A 21,879-nucleotide genomic window follows, 5' to 3' on the forward strand; every position below is an offset into this window, starting at 1 on the left:
ATAAATACACATAAGGATATAGTGCATGTTTAAAGTTGCACAACTCTTTCTCAATCAGATGATAAGAATTTTAAAACGCCAGGGACATGAAACTGATATCAAAAAAAAAAAAATAGTGTGCTGATAAATCGAACATGCTGTATTGTTGATTCTGTTGGGGGAGGAAAAAATTTCCCTCTACCATTTCTAGGTTCTTCTGGCTGGTCTAAGAAGTAAATTGAAATGAGACAGATTAACAGGGGAAAATCAAATGTAATTACATATGTACGGGGGCCCCGTGAGAAAAATGAGACCCCAGGGCAAGATAGACAATTGAGGCTTATATGCCATCTGAGAGAAAGAGGAGAGGGTGGGTAGGGGGTTGGGACTTCAAAGGGGAGGAAGACAATTCACAGGGAGATAGAACAACAAACGTTTGGTAAACAGTTGTTTGTTATACCATGTAGAGACAATGAGACACAGAGACTTTGATTTCTAAGCCCTGCCAAGGATTTTTCCCTACCACACCTAGCCCATATTCTTTGTAAACATCTCTGGTGATAGTACTTTTCCTGGACCAAGGCTTTATCTAAATTCTTTTAGGCAGTTAAGGGAGAGGTAAAAAGAAAGACATCCTGAGTCTTCTGTTTCTTAAAAATAATCAGCCCCAAATAATCCTCAAGTTAAAGAGACATATTTTGGGGTGGCAGTGTTTGTTCCCCTACAGTCCTGCCTTTGAAACTTCCCCGAGAAGTTCCATAGTCTAGAAGTTGAGTTGGTAGACTGTTCCATCGCACTGAACCAGTGTCTTAGTCTTAACAGTAAGGCAGTTCAGTTAAACTCATTTCAGAAGGCAGTGATGCAGGTGGGCTTCTCAAAGTTAAGCCTATGGTGTAAATAATCAGGTGTTTAATAAGAGGCATTTCTATGGAGACAAAATAAAAACGATGATTAATGATTGGAGCAGACCATAATCCCAGTTTCTGAGTTCTAAAGGCAACCAGTCCAGAAGATTTTTAGATGTCCAGCTCAAAGTAATTTTAGAAGGAATGAGGGCAGGCAATGACAATCTGGTAGATTTTTCTAGTTTTCAGTTTGAATATCTCTGGTGATCTTTTTGAGTGGCCCATACAGTAACAGGCATGAAGATTGTCTATACTTGAGCTATTGTGATTTCTCTGAAGTTTATATCAAGTTGTCCAATTTTAGCTTGCATGACTTCAGAAAAAGGGCAAATTTAGTCCTTTATGATTCCAAGTCAGAGTGTGAGAGAAAATTTAAGAAATATTAGTTCTGAGAGTTGTAGCTAGATAGTGGAGGAAGCTAGAAGAATTCAGGATCCAGTCCAGTTTAGAGGTAGGAGAAAAGAAAAAGTCTTAAAAGACAATAAACAGCACTAGATTAGATAACTTCATCCACCAGAGGGCAGACAGCAGAAGCAAGAAGAACTACAAACCTGCAGCCTGTGGAACAAAAACAACATTCACAGAAAGACAGACAAGATGAAAAGGCAGAGGGCTATGTACCAGATGAAGGAACAAGATAAAACCCCAGAAAAACAAATAAATGAAGTGGAGATAGGCAACCTTCCAGAAAAAGAATTCAGAATAATGATAGTGAAGATGATCAAGGACCTCAGAAAAACAATGGAGGCAAAGATCGAGAAGATGCAAGAAATGTTTAACAAAGACCTAGAAGAATTAAAGAACAAACAAACAGAGATGAACAATACAATAACTGAAATGAAAACTACATTAGAAGGAATCAATAGCAGAATAACTGAGGCAGAAGAACGGATAAGTGACCTGGAAGACAGAATGGTGGAATTCACTGCTATGGAACAGAATAAAGAAAAGAGAATGAAAAGAAATGAAGACAGCCTAAGAGACCTCTGGGACAACATTAAATGCAACAACGTTTGCATTATAGGGGTCCCAGAAGGAGAAGAGCGCAAGAAAGGGCAAGAGAAAATATTTGAAGATATTATAGTCAAAAACTTCCCTAACATGAGAAAGGGAATAGCCACCCAAGTCCAGGAAGTGCAGCGAGTCCCATACAGGATAAACCTAAGGAGAAACACACCGAGACACATAATAATCAAATTGACAAAAATTAAAGACAAAGAAAAATTATTGAAAGCAGCAATGGAAAAATGACAAATAACATACAAGGGAACTCCCATAAGGTTAACAGCTGATTTCTCAGGAGAAACTCTACAAGCCAGAAGGGAGTCGCATGATATACTTAAGGTGATGAAAGGGAAGAACCTACAACCAAGATTACTCTACCCTGCAAGGATCTCATTCAGATTCGATGGAGAAAGCAAAAGCTTTACAGACAAGCAAAAGCTAAGAGAATTCAGCACCACCAAACCAGCTCTACAACAAATGCTAAAGGAACTTCTCTAAGTGGGAAACACAAGAGAAGAAAAGGACCTACAGAAACTAACTCAAAACAATTTAAAAAATGGTCATAGGAACATACATATCGATAATTACCTTAAACATGAATGGATTAAATGCTCCAACCAAAAGACACAGGCTTGCTGAATGGATACAAAAACAAGACCCATATATATGCTGTCTACAAGAGACCCACTTCAGCTAGGGACACATACAGACTGAAAGTGAGGGAATGGAAAAGGATATTCCATGCAAATGGAAATCAAAAGAAAGCTGAAGTAGCAATACTCATATCAGATAAAATAGACTTTAAAATAAAGAATGTTACAAGAGACAAGGAGGGACACTACATAATGATCAAGGGATAAATCCAAGAAGAAGATATAACAATTATAAATATATATGCACCCAACATAGGAGCACATCAATACATAAGGCAACTGCTAACAGCTAGGAAAGAGGAAATCGACAGTAACACAATAACAGTGAAGGACTTTGACACCTCACTTACACCAATGGACAAATCATCCAAAATGAAAATAAATAAGGAAACACAAGCTTTAAATGACACATTAAACAACATAGATTTAATTGATATTTATAGGATATTCCATCCAAAAACAGCAGATTACACTTTCTTCTCAAGTGTGCATGGAACATTCTCCAGGATAGATCACATCTTGGGTCACAAATCAAGCCTCAGTAAATTTAAGAATATTGAAATAATATCAAGCATCTTTTCTGACCACAATACTATGAGATTAGAAATGAACTACAGGGGAAAAAACGTTAAAAACACAAACACCTGAAGGCCAAACAATACGTTACTAAATAACCAAGAGATCACTGAAGAAATCAAAAAGGAAATCAAAGAATACCTATAGACAAATGACAATAAAAACACGATGATCCAAAACCTGTAGGATGCAGCAAAAGCAGTTCTAAGAGGGAAGTTTATAGCCATACAAGCCTACCTCAAGAAACAAGAAAAATCTCAAATAAACAATCTAACCTTACACCTAAAGGAACGAGAGAAATAGAACAAACTAAACCCAAAGTTAGCAGAAGGAAAGACATCATAAAGATCAGAACAGAAATAAATGAAATAGAAACAAAGAAAACAATAGCAAAGATCAATAAAACTAAAAGCTGTTTCTTTGAGAAGATAAACAAAACTGCGAAACCATTAGCCAGACTCATCAAGAAAAAGGGAGAGGACTCAAATCAATAAAATTAGAAATGAAAAAGGAGAAGTTACAACAGAAACTGCAGAAATTCAAAGCATCCTAAGAGACTACTACAAGCAACTCTATGCCAACAAAATGAACAACCTGGAAGAAATGGACAAATTCTTAGAAAGGTATAACCTTCCAAGACTGAACAAGGAAGAAATAGAAAATATGAACAGACCAATAACAAGTAATGAAATTGAAACTGTGATGAAAAATCTTCCAACAAACAATAGTCCAGGACCAGATGGCTTCACAGGTGAATTCTAACAAACATTTAGAGAAGAACTAACACCCATCCTTCTCAAACTCTTCCAAAAAACTGCAGAGGAAGGAACACTCCAAAACTCATTCTATGAGGCCACCATCACCCTGACACCAAAACCACCCTGATACCTGATACTAAAAAAAAAGAACATTACAGACCAATATCACTGATGAATATAGATGCAAAAATCCTCAACAAAATACTAGCAAACAGAATCCAACAACATATTAAAAGGATCATACACCATGATCAAGTGGGATTTATCCCAGAGTTGCAAGGATTCTTCAATATACGCAAATCAATGTGATACACCATATTAACAAATTGAAGAAGAGAAACAATATGATCATCTCAATAGATGCAGAAAGAGCTTTTAACAAAATTCAACACCGATTTATGATAAAAACTCTCCAGAAAGTGGGCATAGAGAGAACCTACCTCAACATAATAGAGGCCATATACGACAAACCCACAGCAAACATCATTCTCAATGGTGAAAAACTGAAAGCATTTCCTCTAAGATCAGGAACAAGACAAGGATGTCCACTCTCACCACTATTATTCAACATAGTTTTGGAAGTCCTAGCCACAGCAATCAGAGAAGAAAGAGAAATAAAAGGAATACAAATTGGAAAAGAAGTAGTAAAACTGTCACTGTTTGCATATGACATGATACTATACATAGAGAATCCTAAAAATGCCACCAGAAAACTACTAGAGCTAATCAATGAATCTGGTAAAGTTGCAGGATACAAAATTAATGCACAGAAATCTGTTGCATTCCTATACAGTAATAATGAAAAATCTGAAAGAGAAATTAAGGAAACACTCCCATTTACCATTGCAACAAAAAGAATAAAATACCTAGAAATAAACCTACCTAGGGAGACAAAAGACCTGTATGCAGAAAACTATAAGACACTGATGAAAGAAATTAAAGATGATGCCAACAGATGGAGAGATATACCGTGTTCTTGGATTGGAAGAATCAATATTGTGAAAATGACTGTACTACCCAAAGCAATCTACATATTCAATGCAATCCCTATCAATTTACCAATGGCATTTTTTACGGAACTAGAACAAAAATTCTTAAAATTTGTATGGAGACACAAAAGACCCCGAATAGCTAAAGCAGTCTTGAGGGAAAAAAACAGAGCTGGAGGAATCAGACTCCCTGACTTCAGACTATACTACAAAGCTACAGTAATTGAGACAGTATGGTACTGGCACAAAAACAGAAACATAGATCAATGGAACAAGATACAAAGCCCAGAGGTAAACCCATGCACCTATGGTCAACAATCTATGATAAAGCAGGCAAGGATTTACAAAGGAGAAAAGACATTATCTTCAATAAGTGGGAAAACTGCACAGCTACATGTAAAAGAATGAAATTAGAACACTCCCTAACACCATACACAAAAATAAACTCAAAATGGATTCAATACCTAAGTGTAAGACTGGACACTATAAAACTCTTAGAGGAAAACATAGGAAGAACACTCTTTGACATAAATCACAGCAAGATCTTTTTCATCCACCTCCTAATGAATAATGGAAGAGTAATGGAAATAAAAACAAAAATAAACAAATGGGACCTAATGAAACGTAAAAGCTTTTGCACAGCAACGGAAACCAAAAAGAAAACGAAAAGACAGTCCTCAGAATGGGAGAAAATATTTGCACACAACTCAACGGACAAAGGATTAATCTCCAAAATAGATAAATAGCTCATGCAGCTCAATGTTAAAGAAACAAACAACAGAATACAAAAATGGGCGGAAGACCTAAATAGACATTTCTCCAAGGAAGACATACAGATGGCCAAGAAGCACATGAAAAGCTGCTCAACATCTCTAATTATTAGAGAAATGCAAATCAAAACTACAATGAGGTATCACCTCACACCAGTTAGAATGGGCATCATCAGAAAATCTACAAACAACAAATGCTGGAGAGGGTGTGGAGAAAAGGGAACCCTCTTGCACTGTTGGTGGGAATGTAAATTGATAGAGCCACTGTGGAGAACAGTATGGAGGTTCCTCAAGAAACTAGAAATAGAATTACCATATGATCCAGCAGTCCCACTACTGGGCATATACCCAGAGAAAACCATAATTCAAAAAGACACATGCACCGCAATGTTCATTGCGGCACTATTTACAATAGCCAGGTCATGGAAGCAGCCTAAATGCCCATCGACAGATGAATGGATAAAGAAGATGTGGAACATATATACAATGGAATATTACTCAGCCATAAAAAGTAATGAAATTGAGTCATTTGTTGAGACGTAGATGGATCTAGAGACTATCATACAGAGTGAAGTAAGTCAGAAAGAGAAAAACAAATATCGTATATTAACGCATGTATGTGGAACCTAGAAAAATGGTACAGATGTACCGGTTTGCAGGGCAGAAGTTGAGGGACAGGTGTAGAGAACAAACTTATGGACACCAAGGGGGGAAAGCCGCGGGGGCGGGGGGTCGGTATGGTGGTGTGCTGAATTGGGCGATTGGGATTGACATGTATACACTGATGTGTATAAAATTGATGACTAATAAGAATCTGCTGTATAAAAAAATTAATTAAATTAAAAAAAAAAAGAAACAGCACTAGAATCTAATATCCACAAAGGTGTATTATTGAAACATAGTTTTTCTCTTTAAGATTACCCCTATTTTTATAAAGAAAGTCAAATGAAGACTAATTTGTTTGCAAAGTAAATCTAGATTCAATAAACTTGGCCTGATAATCACATAAGTGTAGCAAGAATAGCAATTGCTCTTATAGGCTCTTTTCAATCTGCTTTGTTGGAACTTTTTGTAAGGAATCTCAGACTGAATATCTAAAGTCGTCTTAAACCAAGAACATATCCTCAGATTTGCCTGCAATACCTACAGATTTGGGTGAAATTCTTTCTTCTTGAAGTCCCCCAAATATCCTGAGGTTCCTGTACCTGCCAGGAAGTGACCTTCATTACCTCATTAAGGCTGTTGAGAACCCTGTAAGCAACATAGCAGGTAGTTTTCTTAAGGCACTTTATTGACTCCATAAAGTCAATTCTCATTTCCTTAAAGCCATCTGATCAAATCTGAGTCTATGCATGACTCTCTCAAATATGCATTACAGTCAAAGCCTTGGTAATATAACCAGTTTCCAATTGTATTCTGTTACAAGGAGAAGAGATTTCTATTGAACTTGTGCAAATAGCTAAGTTGCCATGAAAATAAGAATACTTACTGAAAGTTTCTGAATTCTGGAGGAATCAGGCTGGGAGAAAAAGTAAAAGTTTCATCTTTATTCACAAAGGCATATCTTACCAAATTGTTGATAGCTTAAGAGAAAAGAGACAAAGATTTCCTTAAATCTGAAAAGTCAAACATTTTTTTAAAAATTAGTAATCTTTTGAACAAAAAGGTCATAAAGAATTATAATCATCTTCATCAGTTCATTCATTCCCATGTGATTAATTATTGTGGCTCTTCATCTATGTTAGAAGTTTATAAAGCCAAAAGTTTCTCCATTAGGGTTCTGTAAATTCTTGTATTCTAGAGTACTTGTTAGATTCCTTTCCATAATTTTTTCTGAAGATGAAACACATTTGCAGGCAGATTTTGTAAAAACATCTGAGTAAGACAATAACTGTCTATAAATAATAAAAGACTTAAAATTCCCCTTATTAGAGTTCATTTGATAAGGAAGTATAGTTATTTTTGTGATGTACGACATTTTAAGATGACAACTGACATTATGATGACATTATACAAAACATATCAGATTTTTAGGTATTTCACATAATTTCTGGAACATTTATAATATATGCCTATTCACACACAACATAAAGAAGGCCTAGTATTACTTCTTATTTGACGATGCTCCTCATGTAATTTAATATATCAAATAAGCCAAATTAGTTTAATATCTCTCTTTTATAAAGAGAGAGAGCAAATCCAGCAAATCCCAGGGACCCTCTGGGAAATTTTAAAGTTAGTTCAAGGTAAAAAGAGAGAGAGAGCTCATCTAGTATTTGGTTGAAGTTTGTCAAAAATATTAAAAGGCTTTAAAACATTTGATCAAATAGGAAAACAGATCACTATGAAACAATACTTAGATATCCATTTAACCATGGCGACAATTAAAGACATTGTAAGTAAATACAAAGAGTTAAATAATTGTAAATAAAATTCAACTCTTGTAATATTAATATTAGGAAGATTCAATTTTAAGCAAACAAAGACCTGATGGACACAGTGTGAAGCACAGTTGGTAAGACCTAAAATCTTTGCTTTCTAGGCAAAAAATTTTCATAACATCTTATCAGGAGCAGACCAATAGTTCAAAAATTTTTTGTTTTTTTGGCAGAAAAAAACTAGGTTTTAGTTTTACATAAATACACTATTGATGTTAAAGCTTATTTCTAAAATCCTTATAATAAATCAATTCAATCTTGTCCAGCTTGATCATACACAAAATTTCTTTTCCAAGATTTCTTTTTTCATAAACCTTTTACAACTTTCTATGTCCAGAGTTTGTCCTTTATTTTCCTCTTTCTCATTCTGGAATACCAGCTATATTTTAGGACAAAATCACTTTGTTTTCCCTCAGTAAAAATGCATCTCCATACCTCATAATTTTCATACCCAAAAATTCATTTTGTTTTCCTTGCATACATAATTGTTTCCCTTATTATTTTTAGTAATATTAATTACATATATTAATTCGAATTCTTAACCCTTAGAAACCTTAATTTTTAATGAAAGTAAGCAATTATGAACTGTCTTTTACATTAGCATTTTTGTGAATTGGCAGACTAATATTTTTTAATAATTTCCATAATATGTTTCTTGTACCATTTTTCGAAGCACAGGACATGTGTACTAACAAACACAAATTTATCTTTTAATTTCTTTGTAATAGGAAGCCAAAAGTAGATAAACCTATGTTCAATAATTAATGTACCATACTTTGTCTTATTTGGAAATGATCTAGCTATTTAATAAATTTACATCATATAATTTAACTTAGCAAAACTGTAAAGTTTCAAGTTACCAAAAGATTTTGGAAGCTGGTTTTATTTTTTTTAATTAATTCATTTATTTATTTATTTTTGGCTGGGTTGGGTTTTCATTGCTGCATGTAGGCTTTCTCTAGTTGTGGTGAGTGGGGGCTACTCTTCGTTGCAGTGCATGGGCTTCTCATTGCTGGGGCTTCTCTTGTTGCAGAGCATGGGCTCTAGGTGCACAGGCTTCAGTAGTTGTGATGTGCAGGCTTCAGTAGTTGTGGCTCTCAGGCTCTAGAGTGCAGGCTCAGTAGTTGTGGTACACAGGCTTAGTTGCTCTGCAGCATGTGGGATCTTCTCGGAACAAGGCTTGAATCTATGTCCCCTTGGTTGGCAGGCAGATTCTTAACTGTGCCACCAGGGAAGCCCTGAAAGCTATTTTTAAGTACACCTACAATAAAACAGAATTATTATACCTAAAAACTCTTATCTTATATCTATGTAATGTATTAGTTTTCAACAACTGTGATATGAAAATTTTGTTATACCACATTTTTTTTTTTGCTAGCGAATTTTGTAACAAAAGTAAATTTGATGCCAAAAACTTAACCTCTGTGCACTAGGGCCAAATCGAATCTCACAGACAGAGTTTTGGGTGAAGTAGAAAAGAATAACTTTATTTCGTTGCCAGGCAAAGAGGGACACAGGAGACTCCCGCCCTGAAACACTGTGTGTCCCAACCCAGGCGGAATTGGTGAGTTTTTATAGCAATGGTTCAAGGGTGGGTTTGCTGATAAGATTGGGGTGTGTGCAGGGCCTGCACTCCTTTAATCTCATCTCAGGTAGTCTCCTAATCTTGATGAGCTTCTCTGGTTCCTTTAATCTTGCCTCAGGTGGTTTCTTGTCTGCTCCTCCCTTGTCTCTCCATCCCCTCCCTTCCCCAACTGCAACCAGCTGGAATCTGCCCTTTGGAATTCAGGGAAGGTCATGGAGGCTGGAGTCTGTTCCCTACAAACAAGAAATGGTACAGAAAGGTTTCTGTGCCCAGGAGCCCCACAGGGTCCTGCTGGGTTTCAAAATGAGCTTATTTGATTAGTAAACCCAGGTAGAATAAAAGTTTTGTATTTAACGCTGATAACTCTAAGGCATGTCTATTTTTATTAAACCAACAAATTTAAATTAACTTTAATACTCAGTATTTTCCCAGATCATGGAAACTTGAAAAACATTTGGGTTAGTTTTCATCATATTTCTGAGAACTTTAGGAATACTTAATTTATAAGTATTTAATTCTAAACCAGTTAAATAGAGATGTTTTAAAATTAATTTTGGCAATACTGTTACCTGAAAACTGGGTTTGCCTCTTGGTGGGTGTCAAGTCAAAAAACACAACCAAGTCAAAGATCAGGAGAAGGAAGAATTTATTATTTGCAACAAGTAAAGAGAACACCGGGGGTCTTTCCCAAAGCAGTATCTCCCCAGACAGCAAAACTGGGGAAGTTTTAAGTGAAGGGTACATGCATATTCTTGAAGGGGCTAGAACAGAGGATGATTCAGCATAGAATTGGGGCAAAGGTTGACAGAGTCCCAGTTTTAGTTGACTGAAGTCACGAGGGCCAAAAAAGTTCAACATCGTCATTTCATCCTCCACCGGGGTTGGGGCCTTAGTTCTTGCAGAACTCAAAGATATATATCAGATTGTTACATATATCCCTTGAGAAGGAACTAGGACTCTGTTTTATCACTGTACTATTGTTTCTTGACTGCTTTTCCTTTGTTCCTGCATTCCTTCACTTCCTTTAAGATCATTAATTACTGAGACCTATTCAAAGGCAAGCATGGTGGCCAGACTTAGATCACAAAATGGCTTAGGTCAAAATGGCTTCCTTTTTTTTTCCTTTTAATTGAAGTATAGTTGATGCTGTACAGCAAAGTGATTCAGTTATACACATATATTCATTCTTTTTTTATATTCTTTTTCATTATGGTTTATCACAGGATATTGAACCTAGATCCCTGTGCTATACAGTAGGACCTTGTTGTTTATTCATTCTATATATAATGATTTGCATCTACAAACCCCATACTCCCACTCCCTCCATCCCCCACCTCCCCTCCCCCTTGGCAACCACAAGTCTGTTCCCTATGTCTGTGAGTCTGTCTCTGTTTCATAGATAAGTTCATTTGTGTCATATTTTAGATTCCACATGTAAGTGATATCATGTTGTATTTGTCCTTTTCTTTCTGACTTACTTCACTTAGTATGATAACCTCTAGTTCCATCCATTTTGTTGTAAATGGCATTATTTCATTCTTTTTTATGGCTGAGTAGTATTCCATTGTATATATGTACCACATCTTCATTATCCATTCATCTGTTGATGGACATTTAGGTTGTTTTCATGTCTTGGCTATTGTGAATAGTGCTGCTGTGGACATAGGGGTGCAGGTATCTTTTTAAATTATAGTTTTGTCTGGATATATGTCCAGGAGTGGGATCGCTAGATCGTATGGCAACTCTATTTTTGGTTTTTGAGGAACCTGCGTACTGTGTTCCATGTTGACTGCACCAACTTACATTCCCACTAACAGTGTAGGAGGGTTGCCTTTTCTCCACACCCTCTCTAGCATTTGTTATTTTGTAGACTTTAATGATGGACATTCTGACTGGCGTGAGGTGGTACCTCATTTCAGTTTTGATTTACATTTATCTAATAATTAGTGATGTTGAGCATCTTTTCATGTGCCTGTTTGCCATCTTATGTCTTCTTTGGAGAAATGTCTACTTAGTTCTGCCCATTTTTCAATTGGGTTGTTTGGTTTTTTGTTGTTGAGTTGTATGAGCTGTTTGTATATTTTGGAAATTAAGCCCTTGTAGGTCACATCATTTGCAAATTTCTCCCATTCCATAGGTTGTCTTTTCATTTGTTTATGGCTTCCTTTGCTGTGCAAAAGCTTGTAAGCTTGATTAGGTCCTATTTGTTTATTTTTGCTTTTATTTCTATTGCCTTGGGAGACTGACCTAAGAAAGCATTGGTACAAAACATTAGAGAACATTTTTCCTATGTTCTCTTCTAGGAGTTTTATAATGTCATGTCTTATGTTTAAGTCTTTAAGCCACAAAATGGCTTCTCTTATGTCAAGAAAGCCATGCCTGGTTCTCTTTCTCCACGGATCCCATACCCTGTCTGCTTACAATACCATCTGAAGGTAGAAAAATATCACACATCTACAACATATGTATACAGATACACACAAACATATGGGCAGATGCAGAGAACTTATAGCTCTCATTTTTAAAAAACATTTTTAAAAACTCACTAGTTTATAAAAGAATAGTTGGATTCAAATTTTGTTTTGGCAGTTGGAAAAAGTTGTGTTCATCTGTTCAGATGACTAAAGCCTTTTTACTAATATTTATAGATAAGATTTTTAAGATTTCTCATTTGCCCCATTTCCAAATATTTCCACCCTTCTTTTTGTTTTGTTTTGTTGGATGAGAAACACCTCCCTAAAGTTTGCATTTCAAAGAATGGCTCTTAGGTCCTAGAGAAGATAGGGGTAGAAAATCTACATCACAAAGGCACAGTTCAATGTCCCAGTAACTACAAGCATTTTGAGATGAATAGGCGAGGTTTTGGGGATTGGCAAAAGGACAGGTGAACTTTGAACCACTTTCTAGAGCCACACCTCTGGTCCTGTAGAGATTTCCAAGGCAAAGACAGTTGTTTCCGGTTTTCCAAAGAACTGGGTTGCAGCCTGAATGATAAAGAGACTGACCCACCCTTCCGACTACATTTTTTCCAATTTGCTTCTTTTCTCTGGGTACATAGTTTCATTTTGGCTTAGGGGAGAAAGCCTAAAAAAAATTCCTGTCAGGCTCTGAGTGTCAGCTATTGTCATTCACCCTAAAGAGTTTCCCCACATCTAGACTTGATTGCATTCCTGTGGCGTCAATTAACATGTTTCTCTATTCCCTTTAATCATCTACAAACTTCCAGTTAGATCTAGAGGTTTGATCTTATTAAACTTTAACTTTTGTTTTTAAACAAAAACATTTCATAAGTGGTAATAAGCTCTTCCATCAGGAGATAGTGATATCTAGTGTTTTTCTTTTTATGTTAACAGCCCTCAATGATAATTGCCTAGTTCCATTATTTCCATTAAGAGTTTGCCAAATGGTAATATTCTATCTTTTCTTCTTCATTTATTAGCTATACTATTTCTATAATATCTATTTGTATAATTTCCCTGACCTCAACCATTTAACTACCAAGAGGTATAGCTCATAAGAGAAAGGCAGGCTAAATGCTTGATTCTTTCCCTATACTTACCAGTTTTCAGAGTAATGAGTTGGTTTACTAGCAACCTCCAAAGGTGACCAATGAAATTCTTTTTAAAATACCATTATGATCTCATGGATTTTAACATACTTGATATGTTTAATCAATTGCAGTTATTTTTATTGATGCTCAAATTGTGGGAACCTTCTCAAGTTAGCTCCTGAGTCCTTTTACATGTAGTAGTCGTATCAAAGAAGAAGCTATCAAGCTTCTTCACTGTTTGTATGACAATATTTCCAGGCTCGTCTTATACATCTCTTGCTCCAGATCTCAAAGTAGCCGTTTCTCTAAGCCCTAGAGGCCACAGTCTAGGCCGTGGTAGTATTTATTTCTTTAAGGTTGTTCACTGTTTCTGAGCCTTTTCAGTGAACAGAACTAGGAAAATAGAAGTTTAAGGGTAAAAATGCATTATGAGTTCATACTCATATTTTCAATAGAAACTTGACTACAAAGTTTTGCTTCTTTGGTTTTGTAGTTGGATTTCTTTTTGCTAAAAATCTTGGTCCCTTCTTTTAGACTACTTTAATACTTTCAGAATTTTTACTGACAATTTGGTGATCAAAGATGACATAAGATTTTTTTGTAAGTTTTTTTTTTTGGTCCTGAGGGTGTATCCCACTAGGAATCAAATTACATAAATTACTGTGTTTTAATATCACTGATGCTCAAAATATTAAACAACCAGTTGGAACTAATCAACCCCTACTATGCCAAGATCTAACCTTTTAGTTGTTGAACTGTGGAGAGCTGGAGGAAGGGTAGTATCTCAGGTCAGCCCCAGCTTACCAACCCATTTAGTATTGTTCCAATATTTTAAAAACTGGGAATGCCATACTCTGCATCCCAACTTGTTATAAGTCTTGCTGTCATTGAGTTCCCTTCTAGCTCCAACAGGAACCTATACAGTCACTCAGATGAGGTACCCTTTTCCTGCTTCCGTACCCTACTAGCCTTTATTTATACACTTATCTAAAAATTTTACAATGATACAAATGATTATTTTACATGATTCTTGAAGTTCTGGCCAACAAAATAAGCAAATACAGAAATATGTGTTATGACTATTAGGAACTTAAATTAACAGTATTTGGAACCAATATCATTAGAAACCTAAAACAAAACAAACAAGAAAATCTTAAGTAGAAAAAGCAAATTATGAGCACAAATTTGTAGGCCAAGCAGGCCTAAAAATCTCTTAGTGGTGCCAGCTACAGTGTTAGCAGGCCTGGATCAATTAGTAATTAAAATTGAAGTTAAATATAATTAAAAATTACACAATTTGCAGCTGTTTTTATCTAATATCACTAAAATTATTTAAGAATTACTTGAGTGGGGGCTTCCCTGATGGCTCAGTGGTTGAGAGTCCGCCTGCTGATGCAGGGCACACGGGTTCGTGCCCCGGTCCAGGGGGATCCCACATGCCACGGAGCGGCTGGGCCAGTGAGCCATGGCCGCTGGGCCTGCGTGTCTGGAGCCTGTGCTCCGCAGTGGGAGGGGCCACGGCAGTGGGAGGCCCATGTGCCGCAAAAAAAAAAAAAAAAAAAAAAAAAAAATTACTTGAGTGATTGTCTGTGATACTGCCTTCCCTAAAAGCTCTCTTTCCTAAGAAGTGGTATCCCTCTCCCTCTCTACCATCCACATGGTTGTAGGCAGAACTTTTCTTGCTTACATGACCCCACTCCCCTGATAACACTTATTGGGTCCAGGGATAGGCACCTGGCCTAAGACAGTACAGTCAGAGGCTTTCCTCTGAATTTTTCAAGTTGGAATCAAGAAAGAGAGGCAGCCACGTGGTTATTAAAGAACACTGACCCAAAGAACTGTTGTTATCCTTGTTTTCCACTTTGTGGGGACATCCTGTCTGCAGTGAGAGCAGATGTAGGCAACATGCAGAGAGGAGCTGAGCCAACTGTCAAAAGGAATTTTGATGGCAGTGGAGTTCCTGCAGTCATTCCTGAGGCCCAACTGCAGCCCTGCCCATCTCTTAGGTTGGTTTTTCTTAATGCTTCCTTGGAATCCATAAGCCAATAATTTCTAATTTTGCTAAAGCTAATTCAAATTTGATTTCTGTCTCTTGCTATCAAAAGAATTCCCACTTCATTGACAAAGGGAAATACACAGAATAAATTTTCTATAAGTAATAGATTTATATTTGAGTAATGTCTGTTTTATTATACAATACATAAATCCCCTCAGTTCCCCCAATATTAACAATAAAAAATCCAGAATGTTAAAGGATTTTTGATTATGTGATTTTTTTTTTAAAACATAGGTTTCATAGTCTAGGATGTAGTAGGAGAGGCAGGATGTAAGTCTAGAAAAGTAAATTGAGATTAGAACATATAGAGCCTTAAGGTTATGTTAAGGAGTTTGGACTTTATCCTGTAGGTGGCAAGGATCCAGTTGGAAATATCTTTAGGATATTTGGATAGGTCATTGTGGTGGCAATATGGACCTTCAGTTAAAGTGGGAAAAAGTTGCAGACAGGTCCTCATTTTGGAAACTTAATCATTTGAAACCTATTCCAGGTATCAGAGGCCAAGTTGATGAGAGGCTCACCTAGGAAAGTTCTCCTGAAAATGGTTGAGAGAGGGAAGAATTCAAGAGATATTTCAAAGGTAGACTTGACACTATTTAATGACCACTTGGACACACGGAATGAAAGTGAGGAAATATAGAAGGACTGTGAATAGATGGTGATACCATCAACACAGGAGAAGGAGGAGGAACAGATTTGAGAAGAAGACACTAATCTAACTGAGCATCACCACTGACCTTTATGGTCCATTTTAGCAGGTATGGTGCTGTGCCTCCATGTAGTACTCACAGTCTCTGTCATTTCAAAGACAGCCATAATATGATTCTATCTTGGAAGGTTGTTTGAACTTTATTGGAACGCCTCCGCAATGTAGGAGACCAAGGAAATCATTAAGTTCTGGAAAGTTAGCATTCCTACTTGGAAGACATTAGTTGTGGTTTTGTCATGCTGGTGTGTATTAGTCTAATATAATATGTTTTATATATTAGATATGTAATATATATAATGATATATTTTATTTATTTATGGGTTTGATTTAATGAATATTGTAAAAGAATGATTATAGCCAACCTAAAATTTTATATATCAAAAAGAATATCATCTCATTATAGAGGAATTAAAATTTTATAGTGAAATAAAATTAGAAATAATATGATAAAGTGATATAAGCCTCAGATTTTCTTTTTATTTATTTATTTATTTTTTCATTCTTTAAGGGAAGTAATTTCATTTTAACAACCTTTAAGTGTAGCAGCTTTTCAAAAGTAGCAACCTCCCCTTATAAGCCTCAGATTTTAAAAGTAAATATTCCTATGTTCAAAGCAACTAACCAGTAAGCCCTTTTTCACTATACTTTCCCTGGGGAGCTAAATTGCTTTTGTCCACCTGATTTCTAAAGCAAAATTATCAAATACCATCAATGTAACTTGTTCTGTGTTAAAAGCAGAATTAGACACAGTCCCGACTTACTGCCATTCCAATATTTTCTGAAAAATGAAAAATTCCAATTTGCGGATGGTGATTTTGTCAAAAGTAAAAACTCAGCAGCTTATAGACTGGTGAAATAACTGACATCTTTAATATTTTGACAGCTCTAATGAACTACAGGAAACTTTGTCCAAATTCCATTCAATTTGATTTGGTTTTCTCTCATCAACACTGATTAAGGGAAATAGAAAGCAAAGTACAAATGTCATTTTACACTTTCTAATAGCCACGCTGAGGTAAAACAACATGTAAAATTAATTTTAATAATATGTTTTATTTAACCAAAAATTTCCAGAATGTTATCACTTTAACATACAGTCAGTATTTTAAAATTTCTAATGAAATATGTTACATTATTTTTTTGTACTAAGTCTTCAAAGTCTGGTGTATATTTTATACAGCACATCTCAATTCAGATTAGCCAAATTTCAAGTGCTCAAACGCCTCATGTGGACAGTGCAACCTTAAATAAAAGTCACAGCTGGAGACAGCAACATCTTTCAGAGATTTATGCTGCCTTCCCCTTAAATTACACGATGAGTACAACACTCTGAGCACGATGTTTACCACTTGTAGCTCGAAGGCCATTCCAAGTCTGAGGGGAAAATGTATGATGCAGATTATAAATATACATTCAAATATTTAATGTTTTTTATTCTAGTGTCTATACCTGCAACTCTCTTTTCCACGTTTCGAAGAATAGAAAATTGTGCTACTTTTCTGTCATCATGAGTTATGGATTAGATAGCAAGGAAGGGTGGAGTTACCATTAAATAGCATTTATTCCCAGTTACAGAAGTAATATGCTATTCTGGTGAGGGCACTATCTTACGAGGCAGACTTGAGTTTTCATTCTGGCTATGCCACTAACAGTACGACATGCAACAGGTCAAGTCAATTCTTTGAACATTTTCTCATCTCTAAAATGAGGATGGACTATATTAGTAGCTTTACTCATACTCTGAGTAGCCTACGGGTTTATAAGGGAAGAGTGAGAAGGAAATAAGTAGGATTTTTGTCACACACACACACATTCCACCAGAATCAGCCACTGCAGGATCAAGTTTATTTGTTTTATAAATTAATCTTCAGTGTAAACCCCAAAACTAATTAAAATTTTAAATACTGTTACCAGGAAATGTAATCATCTCCACTTTTCAACAATATACAATATGATATTCTCATCTTCTGGCCCATACCTAAAGGTCCTTTCACATACCTTTTTCTCAAACTTCCTTGTCACTAATCTTACCCCTTCCAAGTTGCTCATCAAGTTACCAAATCATTAGCCACTATTGATTCCAGGAAGATTGAACAATGAGATATATTTGTTCAAAATCTGCCCATTGTAAGGACTGTCTTTTTCCCTCGTCCATCTGGTCTCTAAGTGAGCTATAAATCCTAAAGCAATCCACTCCAAGCCAGTAAAACACATCTGTAACCGAGGTTTTAATTTTTTCCTCCTAAGTTAAGCCCCCATGAGGCAATATATGTAAGTTGGAGAGGAACAGCAAGGCTCACAGGAATAGGCAACAGGAGAATACGAGCACCTTGTTCATTAAACTTACTTGCTTTCAGGACCTGTCCAGGCCTGGTTCTATATTTACCTTTTCAACTTGAGGTAGGAGTCTCAGATAACACCTGGATCACGATGAGCAAGTGGGATTGCAGTTGTTTGGTGTTCCAGGGTTAGATGCTCCGCTTGGACCCAGTAGTAAACCGCTAAAATTCAAAGAGGTCCACCAAAATAGTGTCTCTTCTTCATGGGAAAGGGCTCAAGTACAATGTTTAACCCTTACTTTAGAATCACGACCAAACATATTCTCTACACCACTGAACCCTTGAACATTTTTCAAAGTTTCAAAGGTATATATACTTTCTACTCTTTTGTCCCGATCTATGTAGTGTTAACAGTCTAATGAGCCAATGTGATGTCCTATAATGAGGAAAATAGCAAGTTTTCTGCTTGATTGTGGCCCAGAGCCTGAAAGGTGATATACTCCTGTGGCAAGAAGGTGAAATTGTGTGTGCTATTGTTCATACCAGATGAAAGCAAACTATTTCTGCTTCGTCATTAACAATTATCCTAATAAATGGCCACATGTCCCTTTGCATGATGAAAGGAAGATTCAAGTAGGCACTGCCTCGAGAGTACTCAGATTTCCTTAAACTGTGTCTAAGAACTGATTTGTATCTGGAGACTAGATAATGTTTCTTTTTTCTAGCCCTGAAGGTTTTTTGTTTGTTTGATTCTTTGATAAATAAAGCAAGTAGGACCTTAGTGGGCTGCACTGCTATTTCAGTCCTAGGGACTCCATGACCAGCTAGTCACCTCGAAGAACCTACGGGTCAGACCATTTGGGTTTTCAGACTGACCCTACTACCTTTCAAGTTAGCCACATATGAATGTTACATGCTGCTACTCGGATCATGCCTCTCTGGGATCCTCTTGTAACTCTGTAAGCCAAAGTCAACTCCAGCTTCTCTCATCATCATCCCTGGTCTAAAGAGAACATTCTCCAAAGCACTTTAAAATGTGCTGCACTTCTCTTTGTAGATTTGTTTCTCAAAACCTTTGTGAAGAGTATCTTCTGGACCCCTTGGAAAGATACAGTTGAGGTGAATGGTTGGGTCAGAAATGATAAATCCACTCCTACATTCCTATCTCCTGAAATTTTTTAATTTTTTCTTTTACATTTTACCAAAGAGATTTGCATCTCAACTTCATTTTGCATGAGTCACCATTGTGTCCAGATTTAAATCAACTGTGAGCAGAACAAACAGAATTATGCCCAGTTTCTCAAGCTAACAGTTAATCCAGAATCTCTTGTGAAATCTGTAAAATCAGCCCACTCTAAAAGTGTGTCCTTCTCTTTTTCATTCAACATTTGTAAAGTCTATTCTAACCGACATTCCATGATTAATCAGCAAATTTCTTCAATTCCTTTGGTGCTTAAGCCATCTATTCCTGAATTTCACTTTGTAATTCGTCCCTTGAAGCATATTACAATTTGACTCTGATTAAAGATCTGAAGATAGTGCAGGGTGAGAAAAGGGCATAAGAGAACTGGCCTGCTCTTATAAGGTAACTCCCTTCGGTATCTTCAGACAAAGGAGAAACACTCTTGTAAGCAAAAGGAGATACTGCTTCAGCTGGCAAAGGAGGCTTAGTGGAGTTTGGGGGTGGGAGTCCTCTAACTTCTCCAAATTCTCTCCTATATAGCATTTCAATCTTAAAGCTGTAACTCTTTTTTTTTTTAATTGATGCGATAGGATTTGCATTTTATTTATTTTTATTGAAGTATAGTTGACTTACAATATTATGTTAATTTTAGGTGTACAACATAGTGATTCAAAATTTTTATAGATTATGCTCCATTTAAAGTTGTTATAAAATATTGGTGAGATTTCCAGTGCTGCACAATATATTCTTGTAGCTTATTTATTTCATACATAGTACCTCTTAATCCCCTTCCTCTATCTTGCCCCTCCTCCCTTACCTTCGCCATTAGTTTATTCTCTATGTGAGTCTGTTTCTGTTTTATTCATTCATTTATTTTTTAGATTCCACATATAAGTGATAATATACAGTATTTTTCTTTCTCTGTCTGACTTATTTCACTAAGCATAATACCTTCCAGGTCCATCTATGTGGTTGCAAATTGCTAAATTTCATTCTTTTTTATCACTGAGTAATATTCTATTGTGTGTGTGTGTGTGTGTGTATATATATATAAATATATATATACCATATTTTCTTTATCCATTCATCTATTGATGGACACTTAGGTTGCTTCCATATCTTGGCTATAGTAAATAATGCTGCTATGAACACTGGGTGCATGTCTTTTTGAATTAGTGTTTTCACTTTCTTCAGATATATACCAGGAGTAGAATTGCTAGAGCATATGGTAGTTCTGCTTTTAGTTTTGAGAAATCTCCATATTGTTTTCTATAGTGGCTGAACCAATTTACTTTCCTACCAACAATGTACTAGGCTTCCCTTTTCTCTACATCCTCGCCAGCATTTCTGACAGGTGTGAGGTGATATCTCATGGTTTTGATTTACATTTCTCTGATGATTAGCAATGTTGAGCAGCCTTTCATGTGCCTGTTGGCCATGTGTGTGTTTTCTTTGGACAAATGTCTATTCAGTTCTTCTGCCCATTTTTTGATCAAGTTGTTAGTTTTTTTGATATTGAGTTGCATGAACGCTTTATATATTTTGGATATTAACCTCTTATTTGTCTTATCATTTGCAAATATTTTCTTTCATTCAGTATGTTGTTTTTTCATTTTGTCAGTGGTTTCCTTTGCTGTGCAAAAGCCTTTAAGTTTAGCTAAGTCCCATTTCTTTATTTTTTCTTTTGTTTCCTTTGCCTTTGGAGACTGATCCAAAAAAATATTGCTATGATTTGTGTCAGAGAATGTTTTGCCTACATTTTCTTCTGGGAGTTTGTTCGTTTGTTTGTTTTTTGCGGTACGCGGGCCTCTCACTCTTGTGGCCTCTCCCGTTGTGGAGCACAGGCCCCAGATGTGCAGGCTCAGCAGCCATGGCTCACAGGCCCAGCTGCTCCGCGGCATGTGGGATCTTCCCGGACCGGGACACAAACCCGCATCCCCTGCATCGGCAGGCAGACTCTCAACCACTGCGCCACCTTCTGGGAGTTTTATACTTTTTTATAAGCCCCTTTTATAAGTTTTATAAGTTTTTAAGTTTTATAAGTTTTTAAGTTTTATAAGTTTTTATAAGTTTTATAAGTTTTATACTTTTTTATAAGCCCCTTCTGGGAGTTTTATACTTTCTACTCTTATATTTAGGTCTTTAATCCATTTTGAGTTTATTTTTGTATATGATGTGAGAAAGTCTTCTAATTTTATCATTTTACATGTTGCTGCCCAGTTTTTCCCAGCACCACTTATTGAAGAGACTATCTTTTCCCATCATATATTCTTTCCTTTGTCACAGATTATTGACCATAAGGGCATGCGTTTATTTCTGGTCTCTGTTCCATTGATCTATGTGTCTGTTTTTGTGCCAGTGCCATACTGTTTTGATTACTGTAGCTTTGTAGCATAGTCTAAAGTCAGGGAGCATGATACCTCCAGCTTTATTCTTTTTCCTCA

The 21,879-nt window shown here is 36.2% G+C and overlaps 1 protein-coding gene across 1 annotated transcript in view; it reads left to right on the top strand.

The window, feature by feature from the left end:
• The window catches only part of NFE2L2 (NFE2 like bZIP transcription factor 2), a 183,834-nt gene that overhangs the window by 37,335 nt on the left and 124,620 nt on the right, over positions 1 to 21,879 (top strand). Inside the window, exon 2 of the mRNA XM_082658473.1 lies at positions 9,575 to 9,637. The gene's annotated coding sequence lies outside the window, so the exon portion shown is untranslated. The remainder of the gene's footprint in view (positions 1 to 9,574; positions 9,638 to 21,879) is intronic.

The sequence above is a fragment of the Grampus griseus genome, assembly GCF_964374135.1.
Source record: "Grampus griseus genome assembly, chromosome: 7".
Taxonomy (NCBI): Eukaryota; Metazoa; Chordata; class Mammalia; order Artiodactyla; family Delphinidae; genus Grampus; species Grampus griseus.